The sequence below is a fragment of the Piliocolobus tephrosceles genome, chromosome X (genome assembly GCF_002776525.5).
Source record: "Piliocolobus tephrosceles isolate RC106 chromosome X, ASM277652v3, whole genome shotgun sequence".
NCBI lineage: Eukaryota > Metazoa > Chordata > Mammalia > Primates > Cercopithecidae > Piliocolobus > Piliocolobus tephrosceles.
In genome coordinates this window covers 1,932,413-1,951,427 of record NC_045455.1, presented here as the reverse complement: position 1 = coordinate 1,951,427, position 19,015 = coordinate 1,932,413, and positions in this window count along the sequence as shown.

The following is a 19,015-nucleotide window of genomic DNA, read 5'->3' as shown; positions in this document are numbered from 1 at the left end:
GCTGTGTTATGACCACTTGAAATTTGGCTGCTAGTAAGGAACTGAGTGTTTAATTAAAATAAATGTAAACAACCACATGGGGCTAGTGGCAGCCATATGGGGTAGTGCAGACACTGATCGTTTCCATCATCACAGAAAGTCCCATCGACAGCCTTGTCTTAGACAATAAACTGCAGTGCCTAGTGCTGCCCAGCTGATTTTGAGAGTGCCTGGATATGTGTGTGAAGTCCCTCAGCTTCTTTGCAGGAAACCTGCTTGAGTAAAACGAGGGATTACTCACTTACACTGTATTTTATTTACACGTGAGACAAGCTATTTTGTATACTGCGTTGTGTTTATGGACGAGACAGACATTGTAATCAGAAGGTTTACAGATAAAACGGAAATATTCATATTCGGTTGTATTTTTCAGTTCTAGAGTTCTCATGTGTTTTCTTTCCAATTGTTTTTGCTTCTCTACTGATATTTTCTATTGGTCCCACAATACTTTTACATTTTCACTTAAATCTTTCAACCTATTTATAATGGTTGTGTTAAAGTCCATCGTCTTCGTCATTTCCAGTCAGTTTCTTTTGACTGATTTTTCTCCTTACATTTTTCTCACATTTCCTTGCTTCTTTACATATCTGGCACATTTTTATTACATGCTGGACATAGTGGATGGCACCTTGTTGAATGTCTGGGTTTCGTTGTCCTCATCTGAAGAGTATTGAAGTTAATGGTGGCAGGCAGTTGATTTACACGCAGATCGACTTGATCCTCTTAAGCCTTGATTTTAAGCTTAGTTAGTGAACGCCTGGAGTAGTCCTCACTCTAGAGCTAGAGTCACCTTATTGCTAAATCACGTCCGCTCCAGGATGTTAACTGAGTGCCTGGTGTGTTCAATGAGGTCTCTCCATACCGGTTTGTTGGTCCTCATTGTCTTCCAGCCCCATGTCAGTTCTGGAATTTCTACTCAGCTCATCTCCTCAGTAGTTGATCTTTGCCTGCTGTTTCGGAGTCTTGCCTTAGCAGGTAGAGCTTAGTATTCAAAGATGCCAGCGGGCCTCCCTGTGGATTTCCGAAGCTTCTCCTCTGAGCCGTCGGCCTGTGCTCTCCTCCAGCTCTACTGCGTCTCGTACACTTCTAGACCTAGCGGGACAGCCTTGTCCTGCCTGGGCTCCTCTGGGCTCTGCTTTGGGAAGGCTCGTGGCAGGACACTGGGCAGTCTTGGGGCTCACCTCTGTTACGGCCCTTCTTTCAGGGAGCACAGGCCTGCACTCTTATTGTCAAGTGTCTGAAAACACTCTTTTCGTACACTTTGTCCAACTTGATAGATTTTTAACAGCAGAAAGTCTAGTTAGATACCAGTTTCATCACGACCGGAAGTGGAAATGCACATGGAAATTAACTGTCACAGCTAAAAGAACAGTGAGAATTTTCAAACAGTTTAAACGGTAGATCTCCTACTAAAAGAAATTTGCCTAAGAGGACACAGTCCAAATAAGTCGAATATACTTCAGTCGAGACAGTTTTCAGAATTTAACAGACCAGTAACTTGTTACATAATTTCCTCAAGTTCTGGACACATGTTCACTATCCATTTAAACATGAAATCAGAAGGACCTCGTCCTCGCACGAATATGGTCCATGGGACTAGAAAGCAGGAACTATTGGTTCTTCTGGATCCAGGGCACCTGCTTGTATAACTTAGGCTGACACTTTGCTCCCTGACTGTGTGCCAAGGTACCCTGGGACCTCACAGCAAGCTCACAGGGGTACCAACATTGATTTTTTCAGCGTTCAAGGAAAACAGTGATAACTGTCATCTGTGGACACTGCACAAACGAGTAGCCCAATGTGGTCCACGGTTCCACATGACATAGGGCCACAGTGCTCATGGCAGCAGCCTTGTCTCTGTGAATCTAGGTTTTTGACAGTTGCTGTGGTATAAAAGCATGTACCCCACAAAAATCAAAGTAGAACATGCAATGAAGGTAGCAGCAGCAAAATCTGCTTCCAATGGCAGGCACACACGTGCCATTAGTAAGAAATTATGATTATGGAAGCATGTAATTACAATCTCACTCTTCTGTCTCTCTTTTTGGAATTCTTTGGGTGGTGGGGGAAAGAGGGTTATTTACCGTGCAGAGTTTCCCACGGTCTGGGTTGCCGATTGCATCCGTGATGTCCTTTATCGTTCCCTCTTCCGTGAGTTTTCTGGGAACTGACAGTTGGCCTCAGAGTCCTGATACTGTTCAGGTTTGATTCGAGGGTGAAAGGGAAGCAGTGCGACTTCCAGGAGTTGGCGCCATTGAGGGTTAATGTGTGAATCCATTCGTTAATTAGGAGATGCGAAATGCTTTCTCAAATTCTATCATTACTATTATGTATTAGCTATAATACTTCTACAAAGGAAAAAATAGGCCTTCTTGACTGTTAGGTTACCCAGTGGTAGAGTTAGTACAGAAAGCCAGAATACACATGCTACAATCTTTCCCTTTATTTGCCAGTTTTCAAAATAGCGAGTCAGTTCCTTATATGCACTTTGTTTTGTGCATTTAGAAACATTATCCTGAGAAGGGGTTCAAAGGCTTCACCAGAGTGTCAAAGGGGCTAATAGTGTCAATGGAACTCCCGTTTCAGACTATCCCAGGAGTCTCAGAGGTCAATTTGACATCTTGGGCTTACAACAAGGATGTTAATTTTAAGCCATGACCTGATTTAAGATTAAGTAAATCAAATTTGCCCTTTGGGTTTTTACCAATGTCAACACTCCTAGAGTCCATTCCTGTTCAACCTCTTCTCTTCTAAGACCCAGTGGATCTCCAAAGTGATTTCATCCAATCACCACTTCCTTTGTCTCCACAGCACTCAATCTTTGCATCTTGGTGGTGGGTGAAATTCCACCTTAGTTGCACTGTGATCTACACCGTATGTAGACCCTACAGTGGTAGCTGTGGTGTAGGGGGCACCAATTTGAAGTCAGATGATCTAATTCAAACGTTGACTATGCTACTTACTAGCTTTGTAAACATAAAGCAAATTGCTTCATGTCTTTGAGCTGGTTTCTTCAAATAGAAAATGGTAAAAATGATGTATAACTTGAAGAACTGTTTTGAGAACTAAAGAAGGAAATATTCTTGAAAGACTGAGACATTAGAGGTTCTCAGCAAATATTTGTTAAATCGGATTCTCACTTCCCAAATGCAGGGGATTTGTTCATTAGATCTTTGGTATTGGCCATAGTAGTAAAAGAAAAAAAAAATTATTGCACTGTGAGCTAGTTCCAATTTAGGGTTATAAGCAATAACACATTCCCATCCCTTTCAGCAAACTCTCTCTCTGCCTTCCTCTCTCTCCCTCCTTCCTTTTTCTTCTCTTCCCTTCTCTTGTTCTTATTCTCTCTCTCTGACTCTTCATCTGTGTCTCTGTCTCTGTCTCCCTCCTCCCCATACGTGTCTCTCTCCTAGAGGCACAGCGCTGAGCTCTGATAGTCAGAGCTGTGTGATTCTGAAATGCTCCTGAGAGGAAGCCACACTCCACTCACAGAATGGCTGATCTTCCCTGGGCTCAACAAAGCCACCCCAGTGAAGACATTCAGTGCAGTTGGCTTCTCACTGCCCTGGCTTGAAATGGCCACATTGGGCTCTAACCTCGAATCCAGTAGCTTCTGTACTGTGTCTCAGCCACCCCACACCATCACGGTCCATCCCATTTGGTTCGTCTGAAAAACCAGCGATGTCCTCAGCACTCCCCAGGATTCTTTTTTGTGCTCCTCCCTGGTCAGAACCCATGTCCATTTCTGAGAACTGCAACCTCCTCCAGCCATTCGCCCACCAGGCCGTTCTCTTCTCTTCCAGATGGCTTGGCGTCTTCTTCCGAGCAAGTGCGGCTCTCAGGCCGGGACTGAGCCTGCAGCCTGTGTGCCCTCTGTCATCAAGGCCCCCTCTCAGGATAGGCTGCACCAAGGGTGGAATGGCAGACTTCCGGGGACACTTCCAAGTCATGCCCGTGCAGGTTTGGATATCACTATTCCTACTAATTCCCTGTGTCTCCCTGAACCTGTTTCCTTGTTTGTCACAAGGACATGAGAAACACCACCTCAGCCTTGTTAAAAGGATAAATAACAGTTTTTTGTTTGTTTGTTTGTTTTTTGAGATGGAATCTCACCCTGTAGCCCAGGCTGGAGTACAATGGCATGATCTTGGCTCACTACAACCTCTGCTTCCCGGGTTCAAGCAATTCCCTTGCCTCAGCCTCCCGAGTAGCTGGGATTACAGACATCCACCACCATGCCTGGCTAATTTTTTTGTATCTTTAGTAGAGATGGGGTTTCACCACGTTGGCCAGGCTGGTCTCAAACTCCTGACCTTGTGATCCGCCTGCTTTGGCCTCCCAATGTGCTGGGATTACAGTTGTGAGCCACCGCGCCCAGACAATAGCAGCTTTAAAGTGTCTCATGCCTGGCATGTGCCAGCAAACCTTAGAAACTTAACAGGCAGCAGCCCCTTTCCTCCTGCCTCCTCTTCCTCTGTCCAGGGAAAGGCTCTCCCTCTATTTTGGTCTGCAGGGCCCTCCTCCTGGTCCCACAGTTACCCTCAATAGTGCCCCACAGCTCCGTGGTGAAACCCAGCTGTGGAGTCACACTCCTTAGGTCAAACCCAAGGCTGACACTTGCTGTGTGATTTACAATTAGGAAAAGGAGACAGGGCTCCTATGAAGATTCGATGAGGTGGTGAAGGTGCAGATAGCTGGGCTCCTGGTGCACACCGTGTTCTTAGCAAACACTGTGGTCACGACAGTTGTCCACTCTCTGGGATCTTCAGTGCCTCCTGCCATTGGCCTCCCCTCTGCACCCCTGCAGCCCCTGCAGCACTGTAGCTGCTGTCACTCCCGCTCTGAGCTGAGCTCCTTGCAGAGCTGCATCCTCCGAGCCCCTCCTCCCTTCTGGTCCTGCCCCTCCACTCCACCCAGAGTCATCCTGTGGGGGCTCATGGAGGCCTTTTACTTCTCCCCACACAAGGAACATGCTGGGAACTTCCACCAACTGGACTTCCTATGCCCTTTTAGATAAGTGATAGTTCTTCCTCCTTGAAGTCTCTCCCCCCTTGGTATGTAACTCCAAGCAAGCTATATTCAATGTACACAAAACCATTTAGCATCTGTCACGGTTTCTCACTGTCTGTAGAATGACGTCTAAACTCTTTAGCGTGGCGTTCACGTGGCTAACGATATGATTCCTGGAAAATAAGGTTCTGGTCTTATTTTCTCTGTTCCTTCATAGGCACCCCCACTCCCCAGCAATATCAAAAAATCTTGCAATTTCCCAACCCCAACATCTTCTCCTACAACTCCATGCATTTGCTCATAGCACATTCCCTGCCTTCTCTGCCCTCAAGCAGAAAATTCCTACTCATCCTTTAAGACTTAATCCACTGCCAACCTTCTCAGAGAAGCAAGGCCTCCCGGAGCCATGCAGCAAGGGACTGGGGGAGCAGGGTTCTGTTAGGTCCTCGGAGCCGCACCTGAACTGCTTGGAGCCAGCTCTGCCCACGGCCCTGGAGTGCGTCATTGTACATGGGTCCTACAAATCCTGGCACACACGACAGTAAGGACAATAGCAAGCCTGGGTGCTGTGCTCACTCTCAGACTGAGGCCAGGATGTTTCCGGATCATTCTCTGTCTCTGAGAGCATTTCCCTGACCCTATTCTAGTCCCCACACAGACAGTTCCAAGGCCTGAGAAATGAACTGAGTTCTGAGCCCAACTGCGATCCCGTTCTTGGTAAGTGAAAGTGAAATGTGATCATTCCACAGAATTAGAGACTGGAAAGAGCTTCTGATTTTGGAAGAACAATTTTTTAAAATGGATTTGTATGCATAACATCCATTGCAGTTGGTGACGGTGGAGTCAGTGACTAATAAAAATGTCATTTCCTGTGATTTTTATAAATTACAGTAAATATGCCAGTAATCACCCACATTAGCTGCTAAAATGCAGGCAGTCAGCTGGAATAGAGGCCAGGGGACCCCACTGAGGCCTCAAGAGGGAGACCCCACAGGTGCAAATTGACACCTAGGCAAACAGTAGTTAATACATGCTAGAATTTGGAGAAGGGGAAAAGTGTTAAAATAAATGTATGTCAAGCAGACAAATTTGGACTTCTCCATGAGGATCTGTCACGTCAAACAGGAAATCGCTATAAATTACTTGTAATAGTAAAAATCTTGTCATTTATAACCTTTAAGGCAACGGGCTCATTTAACACATCAACTCATAGATCATAATCTAAGAGAGTCAGCCTGGGTATTTATTTCACTTTTAATGTGTAGAAGCTGGGGCAAGCCATGCATGAGCTGCAAAAGCCCCCACAGTGCCCTGTCGGCTCTTCAAGCTGTAGGACAGGCCAGAGAGATAACTGCCTGAGGCTTGTGGGATGAACACGCCAAGATAGGAAAGCCCTTCCTGCTCCTGTAAAAATTAAGACATGCCTGAAAATGTCATGCCTTGGTTAGTCTCGTAATGAATAAATCCAAATAAATCTCACCATTATTCTGTTTATTTGTTTTACTTATAAGCTATTTGAAGTCACTGGAGCTGAAAGTGTGTTTCAACACACCACGCACATTGAGAGTATCTTGTAATCATCTTGCTAACCAGTGCACAGACGAATGAGGAGTGGAATTCTGTGTTTATTTCAGATACCTCAGTATACACGGCCCACAGTTAAGAAACCACAACCTGAGACATTGTTTTAAAGAGGTGAACATGCCTCCCTTCAAGTGACGCAGGACTGTGATCCACAAAGACGAACACGCAGAACCATCTTCTGCATTACTGGAAAATTCAATGGAAACTAGGTATTTATGAACGAGATGCTTACTGCAGTTTGCATGTACTGAATAGACATTTGTGGATTAATTCATCTAAGGTTGGGGGAGAGGTTTCAAGAGGCGGGTAAAAGCAAAAAACAGCCACAGGCCCAGCTGACCATTCCCTTCAGTGAGAAAAAGACCCGCAGGCAGCATTGAGCACGCAGCTCACATTCGCACATGCTTGGCATCAGGAGCCGTGAGGAGGAGCAAAGTTGGTTTCCAGAAAGCTGTTAACTCACAGTTGCGCTTCTCTCCACTTCCCTTGCTCCTCTCCCTGGCCTCTCTACATCTCCCTGCTCTCTCCTGCTCCAGGGCTTGGTCAGTGCTTAACGCTGGCAGGAACCACGAGTGCTGTCTGCTGCAAGTTGCTATGAATCAGATGCCACTCACGGGGCATGGGCAAGTGTAAGCGCACAGGAACACATGCACACCTGCACAGGCACACGCAGCCTCTGTGGGGCATGTTTAGAACTCCTGGGTCTGCTGGCGGGTACCTTTCCCCCTTGTGTTTTCCACGTGCAGCCAAGGCCTACTTCGATTGCAGGAAAAATTAGTCTCTGCGTCTGCCTGTCCGAGCACAAGCTAACTTACAAGGAAACACGAAGTTTAATTTTAAAATGAAGTTAAAATTTTTAAATTGTCTAATTTAAAAATTTTAACTTCATTGTACAATTTAATTAGATTAGGTTTAACTGGTTCCTTGAAAATTGCTGATCTCTCTCTGAACTTAATCCTATTTTCAAAATTATGGTTGGTTTTCTTAGATGGAGAGGGTCCTCAGTGTGGGGAGGGAGAGGTGTTTCAAGGCAAATATGAGAGCATCTGTAGGTAAAGAGTTTAGGCACAGTTTAGATCACGTAGAGAAAAACCTGTCATTTAGGGAGAGAAGCTGATTCTGGGAACCAAATTATTCAAATTAACCATATCCAATCTGCAGTACCAAAACCAAATGAACCAGCCTAAATTTTTCACTTTACTTTGGCAAGCACCAAATATGCGTCTGTGTATCAAATAAAGTGAGCAATTGGAGTTCTTTCTCTAATTTCGATAATTTCTGGAAAAAAAAAAACCAGCAATCTACATCTTTTGCCTCAATTGCTAGATTATTACTGATTAGAGAATATTTATGTTTTTAACTTTTCTTTCTCCTTTGGGTGATGTGGGCTGGAATGGATAAATGTTTCAATTCTACATTTCGAAACTCTGCCTATCTATAGAGTCCGGGTTGCATGAGTTACGTACGATTATTGACACATTTATTAATTCACAACAAGGTTAATTTCTATAGAACAATGGGTAATTTTGAAAATATTTTGGACAAAATGTTACAAACTCATTATTCAATGAACTCAACAATGCATATTGTATTTCTCTGGTTCTAAGACACCCATTTTAAATATTTTTATCATCTCTGGAATCTAAATGCACCATTCCCATCAGTGGCAACTTAGAATTACAACTGGCAGAGTTTTTTCTTTCATAGCAGCATGTAAAATAAAGATGCATCTTATCATAAATGGCATCTTAGGCTTGTTGAAACAGAAAAAGTATGTGTATGTGGAAGGAGCCTGCAGGTAATTTCTTGTCCAGATCGTCTCAGGTGTAAAAAATTGTTTGTGTCAAAGATCAGTTATTCTTTCCTAATACTTACTTCTTTACATAGGGATTATAAATTATAGCCCCAAACTTTTGCATAACTCTTTTTATTCTAGAAACCACTTGTCCTTATAATGAGTGGTTCATGCTTGTTTCCAGTGTGTATTCAACAGAGAACTTCTGTTGCTTTGTCCCCCACTCCCATCAACTAAAAAAATCTACAAACAAAAACTCTAGGAGACCAGTTTCCCATTTGGTACCAAAGCTAAAAATGAGTTCCCTCAACTCCTCAAAAAAATAAAATAAAATAAAATAAAATCAAAATTAGTAGCATTGAATGGGGTTAAGTTAATCTTATAAATTTTTAAATAAGCATTCCCACTTGCAGCAAACCCCTGTGCCACATTTGTGCTTGTTCTGTGGAAAGTTTAGAAGGCAATTTCTGTAATGCAGAAAAGTCTCTACCACTGACCTTCCAGCCATGCCACAAGATACTTCTGGTCTGAATTCTTTCTGTGTCTTCTATCAGAGCCAGAAGTCTTGGAGAGCACTGAGAGCCAATTGTAAATATTAAGTCAGTTGGAGGTGATGTGGGAATAGTGGAGGGAAGAGAAACTATGTTTAGATTTTTTTTAAATTTTAAATGATCGGGATTCCAGACAGGAAAATCAGCCATATTGGTGCTACACTAGAACACCTATTCTTACCACAAGCATGCTGGCTTGGAGCTCACAGAGACGTGAACACATACATGCAGTGAATATCTACATTTTTCTTTCCTGATAGCTATGCCATTGAAGGGTTGAGGTTGATATTGCTTCAGTTTCAGCCCTCTGCTCTCTACCTCATCTCCTTCTTTCTGGGACCATCCTATATGCACGATTTAAAGGGAATTATCTATTACTTCAATTATTTGTTTCTTATCAACTGATGTTAAACTACAAGGATTTGCATTGAAAAGACACAAAGAAGGAGCAAGCCATGGCCCATCGCCAAATGAAAGAGTAATGTTCTGGTGAATTTAGCCTAAATAATTTACTGCTATATAAAAGTGGAAAAGTGGAAGGTGAACCCTTTGACCAATAAATCTCTCCTGCCCATGAAACCCTTATCTGGTCTCCTCCAATGTATTCCACACGCAGAAGCCATCATCACGGGCTCGGGCTTGTGATTTGTAAACCTTGATCTTCTGCACTCCGTGTCCTAAATATGGATAATTAGCATCAGTTTATCACGCCTCTGCATATTTTCTCTTCTCTCCAAACATGCATGCTTCTGTTGGCTGCCATTCTGCTACAGAAGATTATGGAGACAGATTGCAGAGAATGAATGTGCTAAACGAGATTAGGAAGGAATAGAAATAGCAACTTGGCCAATAAATTCCTCGTGAGAGCCTTATCATGCAATTACACGTTGACTTGCTTCACACTCTCCCAGCCTCTTAATCCAACACCCCCACCAGGAATGAAATTTCACTAATTTCTGAATTACTGCATATCCTCCTGACTTGTTACTGAGAATGGTTGGAAGGAGAAACATTGCTGAAAACAACATGTAAAACTTTATCATAAAAAGTAAACTTTAACTGTCAAAATGGGTGGTATGAATTTGGAATGTTTAAAGCATTTTAGGGTCGACGAATAGATGCACAAAGTCTTGGCATAGAAAGAGATTCAATTTTTCTTTGAGATTCACCAATTCTGCCGTTGTGCCACCTTTGGTGATTCCGAACTGGCTTGGGGTGGGGGTGTTCCTTGCTCTTAAACAGGACTATCTGATGTGTTTAAAAACAGGACAAAGCATCCACGGATTTTTCTGACTTATTCTTATTACTGACAACAGTCACGATGCCCCTGGGTAATTCTGGGCAAATCACTTGACCTCTTTAAGTGCCACCTCCTCCTAGCTTAGATGCACCGCTTCACCACCACAGCCCCTCCTGGCGCCAGCGTGCTGCGGCTTCTCATGCACATTAATGTATATAAATAGGAAAAGTCCTGCCTGTTCCGGATCTCCAAGAATGCTGTAATAGGGCATCTACAGGGGGAGCTCTCTTCTTCCTCTTCTTTGCCTGTTAATGTGATTCTGCCGGGGCTTTATACTAAGTTAGGTATTTAAAGAGGCCCATTAAACCTTTCGATCCACCAGGGGACTATTTATAGCACAGAGCAGCAGTCAGACATTGTGGTGCCTCTACAAAAGCAAGGTTCTGCAGCAGGAGAAAGAAAATCTGGCAGGCCTGAGCATGTGTTTACTAGAAGGAATGGAAGTGTAGCTCAGATATTAAAACTTGTGCTTAATATTTGTGCTTGCAGAAAAGGAAAGGAGTCCAATGCATGGTGGCAAGAATTAATTAGCAAAAGAAATGCACAGCTATTGTAAAAGAGTTTTACACATAGATCATAACGTTGTCTTCACTTTCTTTCCCACAAGTAATGTTCACTGACCACAGGGTCCTATGAGCCATCCAGAGAAAAGCTTCCATATTTCCCATAGGTCCCTGCAAGACCTGCTTGCAGGCCTGGAATTTTGAGAAGTAAAACTGGATGGCATTCATTCAATGAATAGGTATTAGGCATCTCCTCTGCACACACTGCCAGCCACTGTTCTAGGACCATAGGGTGAAACGGCAGGAGGAAGGAGCCCTGCCCTGGAGGAGGTGGCCGCGGGGAGGAAGCCGGGCCTCGATGTTGATGCCCACGTGCTTGCCTTCTGCAAGCTGGTTGCTTTTCTACTGGCTGCCAAGAATCTCCTTTTTTGGAAGGAAAGCCAGCCTGGAACCCTCATTTACCTTGATTGGGAGGGAGGGACCCAGGGGCCTGGGAGGCAGCCCTGGGAGGCACTGGTCTGAAGAGCTAGACCCTTGGTAAGAACCTTTGGAAAAACGCTTGTCTTCTGGAACCAGACAGGGAGGCGCGCGAAGGGGTGGGGCGGGAGGTCCTCCCAGGTGCAGGCACCTCTACTCTTAACTATCTGCAAGAAGACACACACACACACCCCACACACAGCCTGGGTGTCAGAGAAGTCAGCCCTTCCCTGTGCCTCCTCTTTCCCAAGCCCCTGAAATCCAGAAGTGCCTGTTTCCAGGCGCCAGCCCTGCTGAGTGGATGTGGGGATGGAGGTCACTGGAGGCCCAGGGCTGGTTTGTTGTTTTTGTTTCCTGTTAGGAGTACTGTGGCGGCTTTGCAGTGCTAGTTTTGGGACATCTTAGGTTTGGCTTTATCTAACTCCTCTAGTGGAGCAAGGCGCACAGCCAAGCCTGCTTAGACCTCCCCAGGCCACCGGCCTGCGGCAGACCTGGGTCTCGCAGCCCAGCTCAGCACCTGCAGGCGCGGGGGACCGCGCGCTTGGCGCGAGGCCCCCCGCCCTGGTCAGGGGACAGAAAATGTGAAATCAGATGGGGAGCTATTAATAACTGCCCTCCCCTCCCCTCTGCCGTGTTTCCTGAATCCTTGCGCTGTGCTAGAGGGGGGCGGGGGCGGGGGCGGGGGCGCCGGGAGGAGGGGGCTGATTGCCATTAATCTGGGAACAAGCGGCTAACCTCGGTGACTGGTATTTTTGCTTTTCTTTTCTTACTTTTCTCAGTGTGGGGAAAGCAGTCAAGCCCGCGCGGAGCGATTGTGAGGGGCTCTGCTGGAATTTGGCAGCGCGGAGGCTTGGAGAGAAGCCCCATGCTGGCTCCCATTCAGCCGGCCCGTTTTCCTCGAGCTTTGGAAGTTTCACTCAGCCGTGCACTCAATGGCTTCACAAAGCTGATTACAAGCTTCAGCGCATTCCTGAAGGAGCCAAAAGCGACGCAGGTGCAAACGAGCCGAGGGAGCCCCTTATCCCGGTGACAGAATGGGACAAGCTGGGAAAGGCTTGGACCACACAAATCCAAGGCTCACCAGGCAGCAGAAAGCCTGCCTTGGGAACCGGGGGTCATTATCCGCCCTATTCAGCGGGGCCCGGGGACCCTGGGGGCCCAGCAAGGCTACCCCGGGCGGGAGCACCGCCGCCAGCGCGCGCGGGCGACAGAGGGGAACCCCGCTGGGCGCTGCGGCCAGGCCCGGGCTCGGGGCACTGGGCTGTGCGTTTGCGCAAATCTGTGTTCCGGTGGGCCGGTGGCAACCCTAGTGGGGACACGGGAGAAAGAGCACGCCAGGAGGCCACGCGGCGCGTGGACATTATGTCGGTGTCCAGGCCGCACGGCCGAGTCTCAGCTGGTGTCCCCAGGCCACGAACACCCAGCTCCCGGGTGCTCTGTGCCCTTTCCCCCTAGCCCACCTTTCCCATTGGTCCCTTCCCCTGCCCGCGTGGCAGCGCGGCCCCGCAGAGAGCGACCCCGGGAGGGACAGTGACCGCACGCGTGGAGTGGGGACGGCAGGGCACGGGGCCGTTGTCTGAGAGCGTTCGCATGGCCGAGAACGCTTTCGCTGCGAGTTTGCGCGGCGGGGTAGAGGGGCAGTTCCCTCCCCAAGTCTTTAACTACGTCTCCTCGCGCTCAGGGACCGGAAACTTGCGGCTGCGGGCGCCAGAAAGAAAAGGGCAGCGCCTCGCCGAGCGCTCGGGGAAAGAGTGACTGCTGCAGCGGGACGCGGGGGCGGGAGGAGCGCAGCTGGGAGCGCGAGCGCAGCAGAGGGGAGCGCGGGGGGGCGGGGAGAGCTCGACCAGAAGCTGCAGCTCCGGGCCCGGGAAGGCCACCCTGTCCGGGTCCGGAGCCCCGCGCTGCGTCTAGGAGGGCGCAACACGCAGTCCCCGAGGGGGCTGGAGCTTGGAGCCCCCTCGTGCATGCCCCTCTCCTCGCGCCCTGCCGAGGCCTCGGCCCTGCCTGCCGTGCCCTGGGCCTGGTTGTGCCCGGGGGTCCCCGCGGGCAGGGCGCGGGGCGGGCAGGGCGCGCGCGCCGACGCTCTTTTGTCTGATAACTAATTTGAGTTAATGCGATCTTTATGTAAAGCTAACAGCGGATAATTGTCTATTTTCTCGCCAACAGTCTCCATCACAATCACTTATCTGGAAACCTGCGGTTGGATTAATCGTTATATTCCCGAGATGAGCCTCGCTGCAATCCGCAGCGAACGCGGGTGGGGACCTGGAGACGCCTCCCGGGCTCTGGCGGGGCCGGTGCGGGCCAGCTCCGCTACCGCCCGAGACGCGGTGTGCCCAGTTGTTGCTGCCCGCGGGCGAGGGCTGTGGGGCGCCTTCCCCAGGACTTGCTTGACTTGCTTTTTGCTGGAGTGGGTGGTGCGGGGATGAGGGAGGCGGAGGGAGGAGGAGGGGTGAGGGGAGGAGCGCCTGTGGGGCCGCGGACCCGGAGCAGCCTGGGTGGAGCGAGGCCTCGGGAGGCCCTGGGCGCATCGCGGCGGGGCCTGGGGGTCCAGGCGCAGGAGGAGCCGTCGGTGCCGGAACGCAGCTTGTTTCATTTGGGAGAAACATTGCCCTCAGGCCCTCGCCTCCCTCCCGTCGTCTCAGTTTTTCTGGCTTCGCTCTTCGTCCCACCCACCCGTTCCCACCCCAGGTCCCTCCCCCAGGGCTCCCTCCTTAAGGATCCAGGTCTCTGAAAATTATTGGCAACAGTTACACGCCCCAAGATTGAAATTCGCAAGAGTCCCGGTTCTGCAGGCTGCTCCAGGGCAAGGGGTAGAGATGGTGGCAGGTGGTGCGTCAACTCTCCAGGGAAGAGGAACTTGCATTACAAAGACTTGTCTTTCTGAGCTGAAGTCAAAACAGGGGCGTCAAGCGCGCTCCGTTTGGAGGCGGTGGAGGGGCCGCGCGCCGGCGCTGTCCCAGCCAGAGCTGCCCTGGCTGGTGATTGGAGGTTTAACGTCGGGCTTCAGGCGCTTCTGCAGCTCGGAATTGCCGGCCAAGGGGCCTCAGTCGCAACTTTTCAAAATGGTGTTTCTGGAAAACAACAAATTCAGACTCAACTGGTGACAGCTGTTGGCTGTAGAGAATGAAACTGCTTCCCTTTGGCAGTGGAACTCTGAAACTTCGAAGAGTGAGAGAATACAAAGAAAGAAAATGCCCTAAGATCACTGGATTTTTCAGATAAAGGACGACCCCAAATTACTCCCAAAATGAGGCTTTGTAAACTCTTGTTAAAAATCTTTAAATCTCGAATTTCCCCCTACAACATCTGATGAGGGCTTTAAGAGCAAATAAGTAAAATCCCACCTGGAGAATCAACAAACCAAGCTCTAGCCAAGGCTCTCCCCGCGTTTTCTTCTCGTGACCTGGGGAAGGTCCCGCCCCATCGCTCACCTGGCTCTTGTCACCTCGGTCATCTTGAAGTGATCCGTGGACAATGCTGCTCCCTGCCGCAGATCCGCTGGTCACTCAGGCAGAACGGGGTATGCAAATGGCCTGGAGAGGCCGAGGCCCGAACACTGCGCCCATTGTCCCCGGCGCTCAAAGCGCCGAGCAGCTGCGCAGACTTTCTGGGCTCGGACCCTCGGCCGCCACGCTAATGTCATCATTGCAAAACATCAGATTTTGAGAACTATGCAGTCTGAATTCATTAGCAGCCTTCTCGGCGACGATTCTTTTCCCCGTGACAAGTTTCAAAGTCCAGACCCCTCCAACGTTGATAGGGATAGGAAGAGGAGGAGGGACCGGGGAGGGGGGTCTTTCGCAAGTGGGGCCTCGGGGGATCCCTGCTCTCCTCCTCCTGCTGCGTTCCGCAACTTTAAAAGCCTTCCTTAGGGTTCTGAGCAAGGATGTCTGACTCGAATGACCTGAGATTTGGACATATTCCCGTTTTCTCTCAAGTGTAGCTTTAATGTTGTGAGTTTAAATTCACCGAAAGAGGCCCAGATATCAAGTTGAGTGAATTTCACAGCATCATCTTCTGTTTTAATCGTTTCTGAAGTCATATCCTTTAGGGTGAACTCACAACAATGCAGGTCAGAGAGACTGCGTGCCCTAAAGCAAACCAGTTAAAACTTCAGGCCAGATCTTCAAGCTGCAGGATTGCAAGCAGCTCTCAAACTTCCAGTCCCCACCCTGAGACAAGGTGCGTCTCAGTGACTTAAGGACCTGCTTGCACTCTCGCTCTCCACATCCTGTCCCTTGCCCGCACCTGCCCAAATGGCCTCATTCCTCTAGAACCTGGATGGTGGGGAAGGGTGCTCCTGATGCCCCGGGGTGGGTGCAGGGTGCAGGGCGGGGGACCAGCGAAGGAGACCCAAGGGCGCTAGAACCCGGGAGTGCAAACCACCGTTAGAGCCTGAGGGACCCTCAGATTTGTGGGAGACCACAGGTGCCAGCAGAGGCAGTTTTCCTCCCCTGAACAATGCTAGTTCTTCTCCGGCCCAGGATCTCCACTAATATGTGCGTCTGCTTCCTCACAGGACTCCAAGCTGCTGTCTCCTCTCTGCTGCATCTGAGGCTGGAAAAACTTCCTAGGAGAAGGCAAGGGAAAGCCACCAGTTCAGAGCCAAGGACTAAACTTGAAGGTGGAAGACGGCAGAGGGGCAGGTTCTCCCCTGCACACCCCAAGGCCTCTCCTGCACCCGCGAGGCCTTCCTTGAGGGCCCAGGCCCCCGAAGTGCCTGCCCTCCTTCTGACAAAAGGAGGGCGTAGGATGCGAAGGGGTAGTGCAACCAATAATGTTTTTGTAAACACAACAACAGGGAAGTACATGGGGGAAATCTATTTATTGGGTGTGTCATTTTTGGTTGGGGGCGGGGTTGAAAGTGGACTCATCTAGACCCAGGAAAAAGCTACCGGGTGGGTGGGGTAAGTGGGGGGGTTCTATGTATATGTGGATACCTTTGAACTGAACACCATTTTGTTTTCTCCCTGGAGAATGGTAAATGGTAGGATGTGGCTTGGAGACTCTGTAAAGTCACAGATCAGACCCTGCAGAAGGTTCCTCATGTGTGCCAGCCCCTGGCTGGGCCTGGGCAACCTTGCCTCCATCCTCTGGCCCCAGTTCCTGCCACTCCACGTGCAGGTAAGGCTGCCGAAGGCTAGGGACACGGCTCCGAGTCAGAGGCCAGCTTTTTGGAGATGTGGCTGTGGGAGGGGAATCCCAGGAAGTTGCATCGAGAGGGAGTTTTTGCCAGCCTGGGTCACTGATGTCTCCCCAGGGGCAGGGGGACAGTGCCTGGCTAATTGTGGGTGTTCAAGATCTGTCTGCTGAGGGGATGCAGAGGGCATCATTGGGGGGCGGAGCTGATGATCCACGGAAGCTCTGGGCACAGATTGGGCCTCTTCCCTGCACAAAGAACTCTCCAGGGTACCCAGTGGTTCTGGCCAGTGCTGGAGCCAGTGACCCTTGGCTTTCTCTGGCCTTCCCCCCTTCTCACACATGCATTCACTTGCACACGTGTCACACATTCCTACACACACAAATTCCCAGAATCAATCTCCCACACACACATGCAAATCACACCTACTTATACGCAATTCACAGATTCACACATGATTCACAGATGCAATAGACTCACAGGCACTCTCTGTTACACATGACACAGTTGCACACTTGCAGCAACACACACACACACACTGCAATCCCCTTGCGTCTCCACAGTGTCCAGGGCTGGCTGAACACCAAGGTGGCTCTTGCTGGCTGGGCAGGACTTCTCATGGGAGGGAAAGTCACATAGCTGGAAGGTTACTAGCTTAGGGACATAATTTCCTTATAGACTGTAATTTCCTTATAGAAATTCAACAACTATAGCACCAAAAAAAATGGAGAATGAGGACATTTTATTTATTTCTCAATTTCAATAGTTCCTCTTCTCTTGTGTTTTCTGAGTAGGCTCCTGCCTGAGGCTGCTGGGGTGCTCTGGGTTCTCACTGTTTCCAGCACTTCCAGGTTCAGGCTTTGCTCAGTGCATTTTCCTCGGCTGCCCCTGCACTTGTGTTGTCTGAGGCGGTGGCCGCTGGCCCCCAGTGGCTACTGAGCACGGAGAGCAGGGCCCGTCTGCAGTGAGGTGTGCTGCTCGGTGCAAAACACACATGAGATTTTCCAGATGCAGTACTCAAAAGCATATGAAACACCTCAGTAATCACTTAAAATATTGATCACAGGTTGAAATGATTATATTTTAGATACCTTAGGTTAAATAAAATATATATTGAAATTTCGCCTTCTTTTTGCTTTCTAAAAATGTAGCTGTTAGGAACTTTGCAGTTACCTACATGGCTATTTGTGCATTATCTCCCTGCTGGACAGTGTGAGACCTTCTCACAGCGCCTTCAGAAAAGGAAAAGCAAAAATGGTGGAGAAGGCTGAGCACATGGCCGCGGGGGAGGCCGGCTCAGAGCCATTCTGAAGTTGGTTTTGTAACACAATCTATTCTCAAAGCTCCTTTTCTTTCAATGGGGCAGTTGGGGGGCGGGGGGAGAGGGGAGGGGATTACACCTTGTATTTTACTTCTCGATTCATTTTCTTTCCATTTTAACTTTAATTCCATCTAATTACTGTATTGTGATCTCAGTCAGCAATCTTACCAGTCAGCAATCTTACATGAACTCTGCGGTAATGTCTGAAGAATCTTGTTCCAAGTGTTTGATAATGACGAGATATGCATGACCAAGGCGACTGTGTGATGTCTGCACATTTCAAAAGCCCGCATTCCTGTTACTTTCAAATCTCGGGTCAGCATTTTGGAACTTTTCTGCTTTAATTTTTCCACACACACCTCTCGCTGCCACCACCTAAAACAAAGCAAACAAACAAAGTTTGAGCAAGAATTTACATCTGGGAAAATGCTTCTACTCATCAAGAGTGGAATTCCTTTTTACTCCTATAATTGATTCACAGCTTCAAAAAATCTGTGAAGTCATACTTTGGTCATGGAAGTTGCAGGAGACCATATTTGCCAACATTTTATTTTAAAGAAGATATTTAAAAATATTTTACATATTAACCACGATTTCTAGAAGTGAAGTTATAAAAATCAGAAGTTATATTTTGCCTTTTGATGATAAGTGAAAAGCGATTGCTCCAAGAATGTTGTTTTCAATAAATTCAGTATAACTGCAACACAAAAATTCTGCATGCAGGCTTCATATACACACATTATAATTTTATGCATTTATCTTGAGAGTTGTATAATTTTAAAAATGCAACAAAAAATGTGAGGTTAAGTCTACTTTGCCAATAATGGAAGTGTCTCATAGATAATTTTGAATACAATTAAAATTTTGTTTTTATCCTAAAAGGAACTGTCCTGTTGCTCATTATTACTATGTTGTCCACTTATTGTTCTATTTTTGGCTAAATTAAATTAAAGGAAAAAGAAAATGTTGTGAAATACCAAGGATGAGCCACGTTTTGTGGGTAAACTAATTGAGATGGTTGATTTTGGTATTAACTCTTTGGGGAATATCACTCTTGTTAAAATTTAAGGAAGGAACTAGTAGAAACATTTTATTCTTTAATCAAACTACATGTTTTAAAAAAATGCCAAAGAAAAAACTAAAAAAGTAGCATGTATCCTGTTAAAGAACCATCAACATCCCATTGGAAGCTCCAGCACTCTGACTTTGGATTTGTAGGATGATCTGTTCGTTTAATATATGTATTACACAGCCTCATTTGCATCATCACCTTATAAAGCCAGAAAGACTCT